General features: G+C 48.1%; 1 long non-coding RNA gene across 1 annotated transcript; it reads left to right on the top strand.

Annotated features, from left to right (window-relative positions):
- The first annotated feature begins 45 nt into the window (after positions 1–45).
- LOC142441114 (uncharacterized) lies at positions 46–11,777 on the top strand. The gene is made up of 4 exons (XR_012782897.1): positions 46–275; positions 3,647–3,818; positions 11,431–11,575; positions 11,675–11,777. It is a non-coding gene; the product is annotated as an uncharacterized LOC142441114 (long non-coding RNA).
- Positions 11,778–12,520: the final 743 nt, after the last annotated feature.

The following is a 12,520-nucleotide window of genomic DNA, read 5'->3' as shown; positions in this document are numbered from 1 at the left end:
ATCCAGGAATCACTGCGAGGAGAACCAGCGGGGAACGTGTCACAAGAGGGGAGAGTTGGGGTGAGGGAAGAGCAATCACGAAGAATCCGATCAGAGCGGTCAAGTGCATCTGAGGCTAGCTGGTCGCTACATGTCCAAACAATGTATGGACAAGGGCAGTTCATTTGGAGGCTCTGAGGGAGAATCGGCGCCATGCTTCTCTCCTAGATTCTGGTGGTCTTTGGAAGTCCTTCTTGCTCCTTAGCTCGTTGGATGCACTGCCCCCTTCTGCACAGGTGAGTCTGCGTCCAACCCCTCCACTTTGTTATAAGGACTCCTAGCCGACCCTAGTACAATCTCACTTTATCTTGACTCCTTATATCTGCAAAGACTATTGCTTCCAAGTAATTCTACAGCCTGAGACCTATCTGAACGAGAATTTTTAGGGGACATTATTGAACACAGCAGGGCATTTGAAAATACTTAGCATTATTTTCATAGGTTATTTTCTAAAGTAGCAGTGGGTTATTTCCTGGCATGCTGGCCATTGCAAAAATTCTCTCAGTGTATTTTCTTCAAAAGTGTTGAGGAGGAGGCTTCAAACATTAATGGGAAAATTCCATTGTCTTTTTAAATTTCTTTTTTCCAGGAACTTTCTGAAGCCCCCCTCACCTCATGCACCCCCAAAATGGATTACATTAATTTAAAAGCATAACAACACTTTGGAGTTGATAATTTTGCTTCTCCAATTTATGGAAAAGAATTGCCAATAGTAATTAGAAAAGTAATCACCAAAGTCAGTTCTGTTTATCAAATAAACCACCTTGTGGCAGAAGTCTGATCACAGAGGAACTTGGGAGTCAAGGCTGAGTTCAGATTGTCTTCTAAGCCCAGTGGGAGGAGAGGGACCCAAGAGGCAGCAGAGATAATGGATCAATTTATGACATGCTTTAGAGGCCGACTTGACAGCACCAGCTGTCAATGACTGTTGTTATTGTGTGCTTTTGCGTCCATTCCTTCTCTTGGAGATCCCACATATAGGATCTAAATATGACCAGAAAACATGAAGGATGCTGGTGGGGTTGGGTTTGTGGGGCAGACAATTAAATCTTTGAATTTTCCTTCCAGTCACCATGTTTTAACACCAGGTCAACTCACTCTGTTTGTCTCCATGGCGAACATGGTTTACTTCATCATACTGTAAATATTTTTTACTAGGTTTTAATGTTTTCAATCATCCCATGGTAGGGGAAGCTTTGTAGTCATTACAGAACGACATGTGGACGTGATACCCTGCTTTAAATGATATAAAATATTAATAATGTAATTGACAAACATTAGAAGGTGGGTTTTTTTGGGGGGTGTTGGTTGATTACTTAACGTGGAGACCACCAGCCTGACCATGCTAACAGTGGATTTCTAAAAGTGAGGTGCCTTTTGTTTTAGATGGTGTAGTGTTTGTGAGGGAAAAGAAGAGGTGATCTGCTTTTTATAAATGTTTATCATCTAGGAAACCTGTGGACTACTTCTACTCTGTCCTGAAGGGTCCCTGAGAGTGAGAATCAACTGGATGGCAGTGGGGAGCTGTCCTGTTTACAGTTTTCACCAGATGTATTAATTACATAACAATGAAAAGCAAATGAGTCCCAAACTCCCACAATGAGAGCCCTTTCTTATCCTCCTGTGCACAATGAGAAAACACACACACCACCACCACCACCACCACCACCACCACCACCACCACCACCACCACCACCACCACCACCACCCCCTTCTCCAGAGATTGCAGGACAGAGACTAAGCCCTGCCCTCCCAAAGCTTCCCTTTGTCTCCTCCTCTGCTGTTAGAGGTGATGAGGCTGGCTGAAGGGCGCTTAGGAGGAATGGTTTCCACAGGTGGGACTTGGGCTGGATTTGGGATGGAGAGGGGCATTCTGGGCAGGCGAGGAAGGCTGCAGCTGAAGCCCCAAGGCCAGGTTGAAGGACAGCTCTGATGTCAGCACTCTTTCTGGGCCAGCAATTGGATAGAGTGGTTGTGGTCATGCATAGCACCCCAGAGGTGTACTGGTTAAGCACTCAGCAGAAGATGTGAACCTTTATCCATTCCACAGGGAAAGACAGGGCCGGCCTGCTTCCATTAAGGTGACAGACAGCCTTCAAAACCAAAAGGAGCAGCTCTAGTGTCAGGTCGACGGCAGTGGGTTAGAATTTATGGCAGAACCAGAACACTCCTGCCTGTCTTATCTTTTCCTGATGGTGATAGGAGGCGACCAAAACTTGGTGGCTGGTGTGAACGCAGAGGTACGAGGAATGGGATGTCACTATCACAATTCCCGCTGGCATTCTAAACTAGCTCAGCAATTCTTAAACTGCACGGAGAGCAGGGGAGGGAATATCAGAAGTTCTAGGAGACGAACTTGTGATATTGTAATATTGTATTTGAAGGCTCACCATTGTTTTAGTAGTACAAATTAGAGCAGATAAGCGTTGTAAACAGGCAGAGGGGTTAAGAGACGATACGTTGGTAACTCTCAGAGGGTGTGCAGATCTATGGGAACCATCAGGATGCTGTGGGTGAAGGGGGTAGGAATGCATCTCAGATAAGCCCAGATGGGCCTCAGGTGCCAGCTGTACCTGACAGCCCTCACTTCCTGGGGCCCACTGATCGAAAGAGGGACACAGGCAATCTCAAACCGTGTCTAAACACCACGGTTCCTTTCCCCAGTTACTAAGAGCTCAGCTTGCTTTCAGCAAGCCACTTCCCCTGGCCTCCCTTTTCCTCGTCTGCCAAATGGGCCTGGCGCTGTGCTAGCTGACCACTGAGAACCTTCCTAGATGCACCAACCCAGTCTTTCCCACAGGTTTCCATCCTCATCTGCCATTGGTTCATGGCATCATATTACTTCTATTCTAAAAACTTGGTTTACTTCTTTTTTCCCTGCAAACAAGTTTAATTAATTAATTTATTAATTGTTTTATTAGGGGCTCATACAATTCTTATCACAGTCCATATATACATCAGTTGTGTAAAGCACACTCATACATTCATTGCCCTCATCATTCGCAGAACATTTGCTCTCCACTTAAGCCCCTGGCATCAGGTTCTCTTTTTTTCCCCCTCCCTGCCCACTCACCCCTCCCTCATGAACCCTTGATAATTATAAATTATTATTTTGTCATATAATGCCCTGTCTGACGTCTCCCTTTACCTACTTTTCTGTTGTCTGTCCCCCAGGGAGGTGACATGTAGATCCTTGTAATCGGTTCCCCCTTTCCAACCCACTTTCCCTCTATGCTCCCAGCATTGCCACTCTCACCACTGGTCCTGAAGGGATCATCCGCCCTGGATTCCCTGTGCTTCCAGTTCCCATCTATACCAGTGTACACCCTCTGGTCCAGCCAGACCTGCAAGGCAGAATTTGGATCATGATAGTGGGGGTCAGAGGAAGCCTTTAGGAACTAGAGGAAAGTTGTATTTTTCATCGTTGCTACATTGCACCTTGACTGGCTCGTCTCCTCCCCGAGACCCGTCTGCAAGGGTATCTCCAGTGGCCTCCAAATTGGCTTTGGGTCTCCACTCTGTACTCCCCCCCTCATTTTCTATGGTAAGATTTTTTGTTCTGATGATGCCTGATACCTGATCTTTTTGACACCTTGTGATCACACAGGTTGGTGTGCTTCTTCCATGTGGACTTTGTTGCTTCTGAGCTCGATGACAACTTGTTTACCTTCAAGCCTTTAAGACCCCAGATGCTAAATCTTTTGGTAGTCGGGCACCATCAGCTTTCTTCGCCACATTTGCTTATACACGTATTTGTCTTCAGCGATTGTATCATGGAGGTGAGTACACAGTGATATGCTTTTTTGTTCTTTGATGCCTGATAATTGATCCCTTTGGCACCTTGTGATCACACAGGCTGGTGTGCTTCTGCTATGTGGGCTTTGTTGCTTCTGAGCTAAATGACTGCTTGTTTACCTTCAAGCCTTTAAGACCCCAGATGCTATATCTTTTGATAGCCGAGCACCATCAGCTTTCTTCGCCACATTTGCTTATTCACCTGCTTTGTCTTCAGCGGTAGTGTCAGGAAGGTGAGCATCATAGAATGCCAATTTAATAGAAGAAAGTATTCTTGCATTGAGCGAGTATTTGAGTGAAGGCCCAATGTCCTTCTGCTACCTTAATATGAAACCTATAAATATATGCACATAGATCTATTTCCCCATCCTCATATATAAATATATTTGCATATGTACATGTCTTTATCTAGACCTCTATAAATGCCTTTTGCCTCCTACCTCTTTCCTCTATTTTCTTTGACTTCCCTCCTGTCCCACTATCATGCTCAGTCCCCACCAGGGTTTCAGCAATTCCTCTTAGTTACATTACCCTTGATCATGCCCTACCAGGCCTCCCACAGCCACCTCACCACCAATTTGGATCACTTGTTGTTCCCTTATCCCTGGGTTTGTCAACATCACTACCTATCCTCCCACCTCCCCCTCTCCCATGTCCCTCTGGAACTGTCGGTCCCATTGTTTTCTCCTCCAGATTATTCATCCAGCCTATTTTATGTAGACGGACCTGCGGAGATAACAACATGCACAAAAACAAGACAGAGCAAAACAAGCAACAACATACAGCAAAATAGCAACAACAACAAACCAATGACAACAAAACAAAACAAAACACAATAAGAAAGAAAAGCTTGTAGTTAGGTCAAGGATCGTTTGTTGGCCTTTAGGAGTGTTTTCCAGTTCATAAGAGTGTAAATACATTAAATAACATGAACACTGAAGGGGGGGGGGCAGTTGTTACTTCACCTGGCACTAGGCGGCTGTTGCCATTAAGCTTCAAGCGCCACAGCTAGCTACATCCGTTTGAAATGTGTTCCCTTGTCAAAAGTTTAACACCGATCGAAGATCGGCCTCAGTGTAGTCATCTTTGTATCACTAGTTAGGGTATGTCAGGTCAAAAAGAACCAAGACCTTGGTGACAAAGCCACAAGCCCCATCACCTTACCGGAAGGAAGGGGCTGATCTCCTAACATCCACCCCCTTGCCTGGTTGGCTGCAACACCAGGAGATCTTTCTCTTGCTACCAAAGCACAACTACCCGATCCCTTCTTCCGCACTGGGGGCCGGCTGTCCAGGTGGTGGATGCCATTTTCTTCGGGCAGGAGAGTTTCTGGCCTGACATAGCAATCTGAGAACTCGGGGCTCTGAGCTTGGCTGAGACATGATGCTATTGTTTTGTTTCAGACTGGGCACTGCCAGGCGCCTACTGCTTGAACTCTGTTTCTTTCTTTCTTTTTTTTTATTAAACATTTTATTAGGGGCTCATACAACTCTTATCACAATCCATACATATACATACATCAATTGTATGAAGCACATTCGTACATTCTTTGCCCTAATCATTCTCAAAGCATTTGCTTTCCACTTAAGCCCTTTGCATCAGGTCCTTTTTTTCCCCTCCCTCCCCGCTACCCCCTCCTTCATGAGCCCTTGATAATTTATAGATTATTATTTTGTCATATCTTGCCCTATCTGGTGTCTCCCTTCACCCCTTCTCTGTTGTCCGTCACCCAGGGAGGAGGTCTCTTGTAGATCTTTGTAATCGGTTGAACTCTGTTTCAATGAGGGACTTCAAGACTAGGCAGCATGGCTGTTTTCAGTGTATTGCATGAGGGAGTTACACTAGTCCAAGTTAAAAGTGGACCCCAAATGGTTACATCAGACAAGTTTGAGGTTTTAAACTTGTGACAAGGGACAGAGGGAATTTCACTACTCATTGCAAGGAAATCTTCACGTCAGCCTGCATGAGCCACAAGCACTTAAACCCATGGGACTTCAGCTGGCCGTCCTTGGCCCGCCCACTGTCTACAAGGCACTGGCCTATGTTCCCGTGCTGGTCACCCAGTTGCTGAATCCCTGCTCCATATTCTGGATGCTCCATCACAGTACCATTGCAGGCAAATGTTTTCTTAAACGCCTTCACTCGCTTCTGTTTGTCGTAGTCATCAGCCGTCCCTTAGACAGTGGTAGGGTCTTCCTGCCATTGCCCTGTTGAGTTCTTTTTTTTTTTAAATCTTTTTATTGGGGCTCATAAGGCTCTTATCACAATCTGTACATACATCAATTGAGCAAAGCACCCTTATACATTCGTTGCACTCGTCACTCTCATAATTCACCTTCCACTTGGGTTCCTGGAATCAGCTCGGTTTCCCTTTTTTCCCCCCATCCCCCTCCCTCCCCGATCCCACCCCGGTCCCTTGATAGTTTATAAATAATTATTATATCTTATATTACACTCCCCGGCATCTCCCCTCACCCGCCTCCCCATTGTCCATCTCCCAGAGAGGAGGTTACACATAGATCTCTGAGATCGGTTCTCCCTTTCTACACACCATTCCCTCCTGGTGTCGCCACTCCCACCGCTGGTGTTGAGGGGTTCGTCTGTCCTAGATTCCCTGTGCTTCCAGATCCCCACTGCACCGCTGTACATCCTCTGGTATAAACAGGTCCGCAAGGCAAGGTAGAATTGGGGTCATGATGATTGGGAGGGGAGGAAGCGTTCAGGAACTAGAGGAAGGTTTTGAGTTTCATTGTTGCTACACTGAACCCTGAGTGGCCCATCTCCTCCTCACTACCCCTCTGGAAGGGGTGTCCAGCTGTCTACAGGTGGGCATTGGGTCCCCATCATGCACTCCCCCTCTTTCACGGTGATGTGATTCTCACCACCACCCCACCTTTGTTGTTTGAGACCTGGTCTCCTCTGTCCTTCATGGTCACCTATGTTGGTGTGCTGCTTTCGTGTAGGCTCGGTTGCTTCTGGGCTAGATGGCCGCTTGTTTGCTTTCAAGCCTTTACGTTCCCAGACGCTATATCTCTCAGTAGCCGGGCACCATCAGCCTTCTTCACCACACTTGCTTATGCACGCTTTCGTCTTCAGCAATTATGTGAGGAAGGTGATCACACAATGATTGTTTTTGTTCCTTTGTATCTGCTACATGGTCCATTCAACACCTTGTATTCGCTTAGGCCGTGTGCTTCTTCTCTGTGGGCTTCTTTGCTTCTGAGCTAGATGGCCGCTTATTTGCCTTCAAGCCTTTAAGACCCCAGATGCTATATCTTTTTGATAGCCGGGCACCATCAGCTTTCTTCACCACATTTGCTTACACACACATCTGTCTTCAGTGATCATGTCGGGAAGATGGGTATCCTGCAATGGCTGTTTAGCAGGGCGAGGTGCTATTGTATTGGGGGATTATGCATGAGGAGGCCCAATGTCCATCTGCTACCCTACAACTGAACCTATAAATATATGCATATAAATCTATTGCCCCCATAATCATAAATATATTTACATATGTACATGTCTGTATTTAGGCTTCTCTGTATGCACTTTGCCCTGTTGAATTCTTATATGAATACAACCCTCCGTCCCCGCAGGCAGCATGTCATCACCCTGACTTGCATCAGCAAAGGGGTGGAAAGAGGGGAGGTTCTGGATGTCGGATATGATTCCTTGTCCTCGGTGCAGACGGTCTGCGGAAGGCGGCGGCTAGAGAAGTCCGGCAGGGGGGATGGAGCGTTGGGAAGCGAGGGGGCTCAAGGAGGAGGGTGCTAACTCCTCAGCGGCGGGTCAGTGACTGGGGAGATTTACTTTTCTTCTAACTTAAATATTGATTCTCATCCTGGGCAATGAATTGTGAATTCATTGTGAATTCTAGTTGTCAAACATCTCAGCTACATCTGCAGTCTAAATCTAAAAATTATAGATAACTTAATGCATGTAAAACTATGTAACTACATAAAAAATATCCACTCCTGTCACTTACAATTTCCCCCTCTGCCACCCATGGCTCCCGTGCCTTTGGGACTTCTGCAGCAAGCCAGGGCAGCCTGCAGGGAGGGTGGCAACCTGTTGGATGCTGCCCAGGGCCTGTTGTTACTTTCAGGACAGGGATTAGAACTTCGGTCTTAGCCTCATTCATTCACTGAGCAATTGTCTGAGGACCTGCCATCTGTCTGGGTCTGCACTGGGGCTGGCAGAGCGAACAGCACACACGCAGTGTCTGCTCTCGTGTCTTCAACATCCTAATGAGCAGACAGACAAAACCAAGAAGTCAAATCAGCGCCGGAGGCACAGAGTGCTGCCATGTCAACCTGGAGTTCTTTTGTTACTTTTCTGATTAGCTTCATGTATATTTATCAGCCGCTGTCTGGCTGGTTGTAAATGTATGACTTCACGTGTTCTCAGAAATACATTTAAGAAGGCCCAAGTGCCCTGGAAAAGGCCTGGGCCTTTTCTTATTCTGGGAAGCAGAGTGGAGCTTAGAATGCAACGGCTTCTCCCTAACAACAGAACCTGTGTTCAGTGAAGTACCTAGTGAAGGTCACACCACTCAGCGGAGGGGTATCCTTAGCCTCTTGTCTGGCCCAAGGAGACAGGCCTCGTGCCTTGAATCTCTGAGCCACAGGTAGGTGCAGTCTGGACATGACACCCAGAACTGCTGGGCTCTGGCATCTGGTCTTTTTGTCTGCACCCAGAGTGCCCTTTACACAACGGAGGCAGCAAACTCGCTCACGAGTCATACTGGGGCAGTGTCAAGATGTGGGCAGGGATTCAGATGCCCTCACAGTGTTACAGAAGGTGTAAAAGCCAGAGTCAGGAGCCCTCGAACGTTCGAGGTGAGTGTGGAGCCTCTGTCCAGGGGCCATGCACGTATGGCTGTTAAGGACGATACTGGAGAAAGGGAGCCAGGGCAAAGGCAGGGCAAGAGCCTAGTTGGGGGCCCCTCCAAAAGCTCAGGAGAAACAGAATGGAAAGAGAATGGGATTTCCCAGGACCTCCGTGAAACCCCCTGGTATGTCTCCTGTGGAGACAGGGCCGGTTCGTGGGTAGGATGGTTGCCTTTCAAGCCAGAGCGCTGGCTTGGAGCCCAGCCAGGGCAGCTCATGTACACTCAGTCAGCGGAGGCTCGTTTGTAGCTATGACGCTGACAGGGGTCAGTGGAGCTTCAAGACTAAGACAGACTGGGGAGGAAGGCCCGGCAATCCACTTTGGATGACCAGTGTGATCCGAGGGGCCTGGGTCTGGAAGGACACAAGCAGCTGGCTGTGCAGGGTGTCCTCAGGGTGGAAACTGAATGGGTGTCACTGTCATGAGGTGGCTGCTGATCACACACCAGGTTTAATGCCAACTCTACTACATCACGGCTGTGTGACTCCGGGCATGTCATTTTACCTCCTGGCGCTGTGATCTCCTCGGGCATAAAATAGGGATGACAGTTGTCCCACAGGCTGCTTTAGTTAAAAATAAATGAGTTTTGTTAAGAGTCAGAACCGATTCAACGGCAGTTAGGAAGTTAAACAGATCCTGGTCATCTTGTTAGGTGCTGCTCAGTCGACCTGTCCCTTTGTGACCCTCTGCACATCAGGACGCACCGCCTGTCCTGCAGCGTCCTCACAAGTGTTCCTACGCCTGCGCCCATGGCTGCCGCACTGTGTCATTCCAGCTCCTTGCGGGCCTTCCTCTCTCTTGTTGCTGCTCTACTCTACCATAAATGATGTCCTTCAGGGCCTGGCCTCTCGTGACAGCATGTCCAAAGTAGGTGAGATAAAGTCTTGTCATCTTTGCCTCTGAGGAGCATTCTTCTTCCTCCAAGATATTTCGTTTGTTCCTTTGGCAGTCCATGGTACTTTCAATGTTCTTCCCCAGCTCCACAGTTCAATTACATGTAATGGGATGATAATCTACTGCCGTGGCTCAGCGTACCCCTCCCTCTTTTTTGGTATGAAAACATAGGCTATTAAAATAGTAATACTTATTACAAGAACCCAAGCATTAAAAAATAAAAAAGAAGAAGATTGATTTTAGGGTAAGTAACCTATCCTTTTCTTTAGAAGAATTCAAACATTGTACGTGTGTTAGAACTGCCATTCTGTAGATTGGTGTGTGTGTGTGTGTCTTTGGGGTGGGTGGGGCAGGGAAGGGTCTGTACCCTAGAGCCCAGCCAGAACAGAACTCCTGATCCATGCAGAGCCAGTCAGACATCCTGATTAAGATGACAAAGGAAAAAAGACTATATACACACTGGGAGCAGACATTTCTTCTTTTTTTAAAAAAATCGTTTTATTAGGGGTTCATACAACTCTTATCACAATCGATACATATATCAATTGCATAAATCACAGCTGTACATTCATTGCCCTCATCATTCTCAAAACATTTGCTTTCCATTTAAGCCCCTGGCATCAGGTCCTCATCCCCCCCCACTCCCCCTCCCTCCTGAGCCCTTGATAATTTATAAATTATTATTTTGTCATATCTTTCCCTGTCTGATGTCTTCCTTCACCCACTTTTCTGTTGTCTGGCCCCCAGGGAAGAGGTCACATGTATATCCTTGTAATCGGTTCTCCCTTTCCAACCCTCTTTCCCTCTATGCTCCCAGCATCACCACTCACACCACCGGTCCTGAAGGGATCATCCGCCCTGTATTCCCTGTGTTTCCAGCTCCTGTCTACCAGTGTACATCCTCTGGTCTAGCCAGACTTGCAAGGAAGAATTCGGATCATGATAGTGGGGGGCGGGGGACACATTTAGGAACTAGAGGAAAGTTGTATTTTTCATCATTGCTACATTGCACCTTGACTGGCTTGTCTCCTCCCCGAGACCCCTATGCAAGGGGATCTTCAGTGGCTGACAAATGGGCTTTGGGTCTCCACTCCGCACTCCCCCCTCATTCACTATAGTAAGATATTTTTGTTCTGATGATGCCTTATACCTGATCCCTTTGACACCTCATGATCGCACAGGCTGGTGTGCTCCTTTCATGTGGGTTTTGTTGTTTTTGAGCTAGATGGCCGCTTGTTTACTTTCAAGCCTTTAAGACCCCAGATGCTATATCTTTTGATAGCCGGGCACTATCAGCTTGGGAGCAGACATTTTATGACATTCATTCATTCATTCCACTCTGCATCAGGCCCAGCAAAAAAAAAAAAAAAGCCCAAAACCAAGACGGGCAAGGTCCCTGCTTTAAGAGTTCACATTCTAGAGGGGAGGAAGCCAACAAGTCAGGTGACTGTTTCAGAGAGGGGTTAGACAGCCAGGTTGGTGGGAGGGGTTGTCTGAGGAGGCTCGGCTGAGAGCTGACTGCTGATGGAGCCAGCTGCGTCCGATGGAATGCAGACCTGGAGGAGGAATGTACAGGCAGAAGGGCTCAGGACTGTCAAGGGAACGAGGAATGAAGGGGCTGGAGTCTGGTTCACTCAGGGACAGCTAGAAGTTACAAGCAGCTCTCAGGAAGACAGAGCCACAAAGTTTGCCAGCAGCTCTGCCACAGGTGATCCTCTCTCAGAAAGTATCTGGGGAACTTGTGCCAGCCAGGTGTGCGGAGTGTCTGTCTTTAGACTTCATCCACCCCACACTTGCTCTTATCCCCTGCAGAGAAGCCACAGCGGTTCCTGACCTCCTCCTTCTGAACCCAGAGTCCACAGTCCCCGCAATGAAGGCCTCAAGTGAAACAGAAAGGAGGAGAATGAGAAGGGAGAGTGTGGACTCAGCTGCTTCTTATCTGAGCAACCTTGAGCAGGTCAGTTCACACCTCTTGGTGTGCGTTTCCTGAAGAGTCTGCAGAAGACCAGGCATGGCTGCGAGGAGAACATATTCACTCCTGTCTGTTTTTGGCCAGGCGAACAGCAACGGCATTGGTGGTTGGCTGGCGAGTCATTTGGAGAAGGCAGTGCCGTGACTAGAGGCTGGCGGACGGGGAGGGATACTTCTCCTGGCAGGGTAAGCTGCACGGCTTAGCTTCCCCTGGCACAAAACTCAGCCCCCCTCCGGCTTGCCGGTGCCCTTCTGGGTCCCAGTGACCCTAGTGGACAGCGCAGAACTGTTCCGCGGGTTTTCCAAGGCCGCCAGTCTTTGCAGGAGCAAACAAAAGGTCCTTCTCTCACAAGCAGCCAGTGGGTTCCAACGGCCGACCTTCCAGCCAACAGTGGAACGCTTAACCAGCGCAGCACCACGAGCCTTTCCCTCACACAGGTAGGGTGTTCAGGGCTCTGCTTTAGAAGCAGACACTGCAGTACGTGAGGGGCCGATGCTTGTTGGGAGCATCTTCAGTGCTTGACCCTCGGGTCTTGATGGTGTGCTGTTCTAATCAGGACCCCTCTTCTCCCCTTCCCAACTAGAGGCAGGGCTGGAGCCTGGCTGGCCTGTGCTGCTGCTGCTGATTTCTGGCCCCCAATAGCATCCCCAGGACACTCCTGCTTTCCCTCACTTCTTTCCACCGGAGCCCTGGTAGTGCTGGGGTTATGTATTGTGCCGAGATCCGCATGGTCGGCAGTTTGAAACCAGCTGCAGCTCAGGCGGAGAAAGACAGAGCTTTCTACTCCCATACACAGCTATGCTCTCAGAAGCCCACAGGGGTCGCCATGAGTCAGCATTGACTGCATGGCAGTGAGTTTGGTTTGGTTTGGTTTCTTTCCGTAGGTGGACTTGCTGTTCCTGGATGTTGGCCCACAAAGTCAGAGGCCAC

Source organism: Tenrec ecaudatus, chromosome 2 (assembly GCF_050624435.1).
Source record: "Tenrec ecaudatus isolate mTenEca1 chromosome 2, mTenEca1.hap1, whole genome shotgun sequence".
NCBI lineage: Eukaryota > Metazoa > Chordata > Mammalia > Afrosoricida > Tenrecidae > Tenrec > Tenrec ecaudatus.
This window is presented reverse-complemented; position numbering and strand designations above follow the sequence as displayed.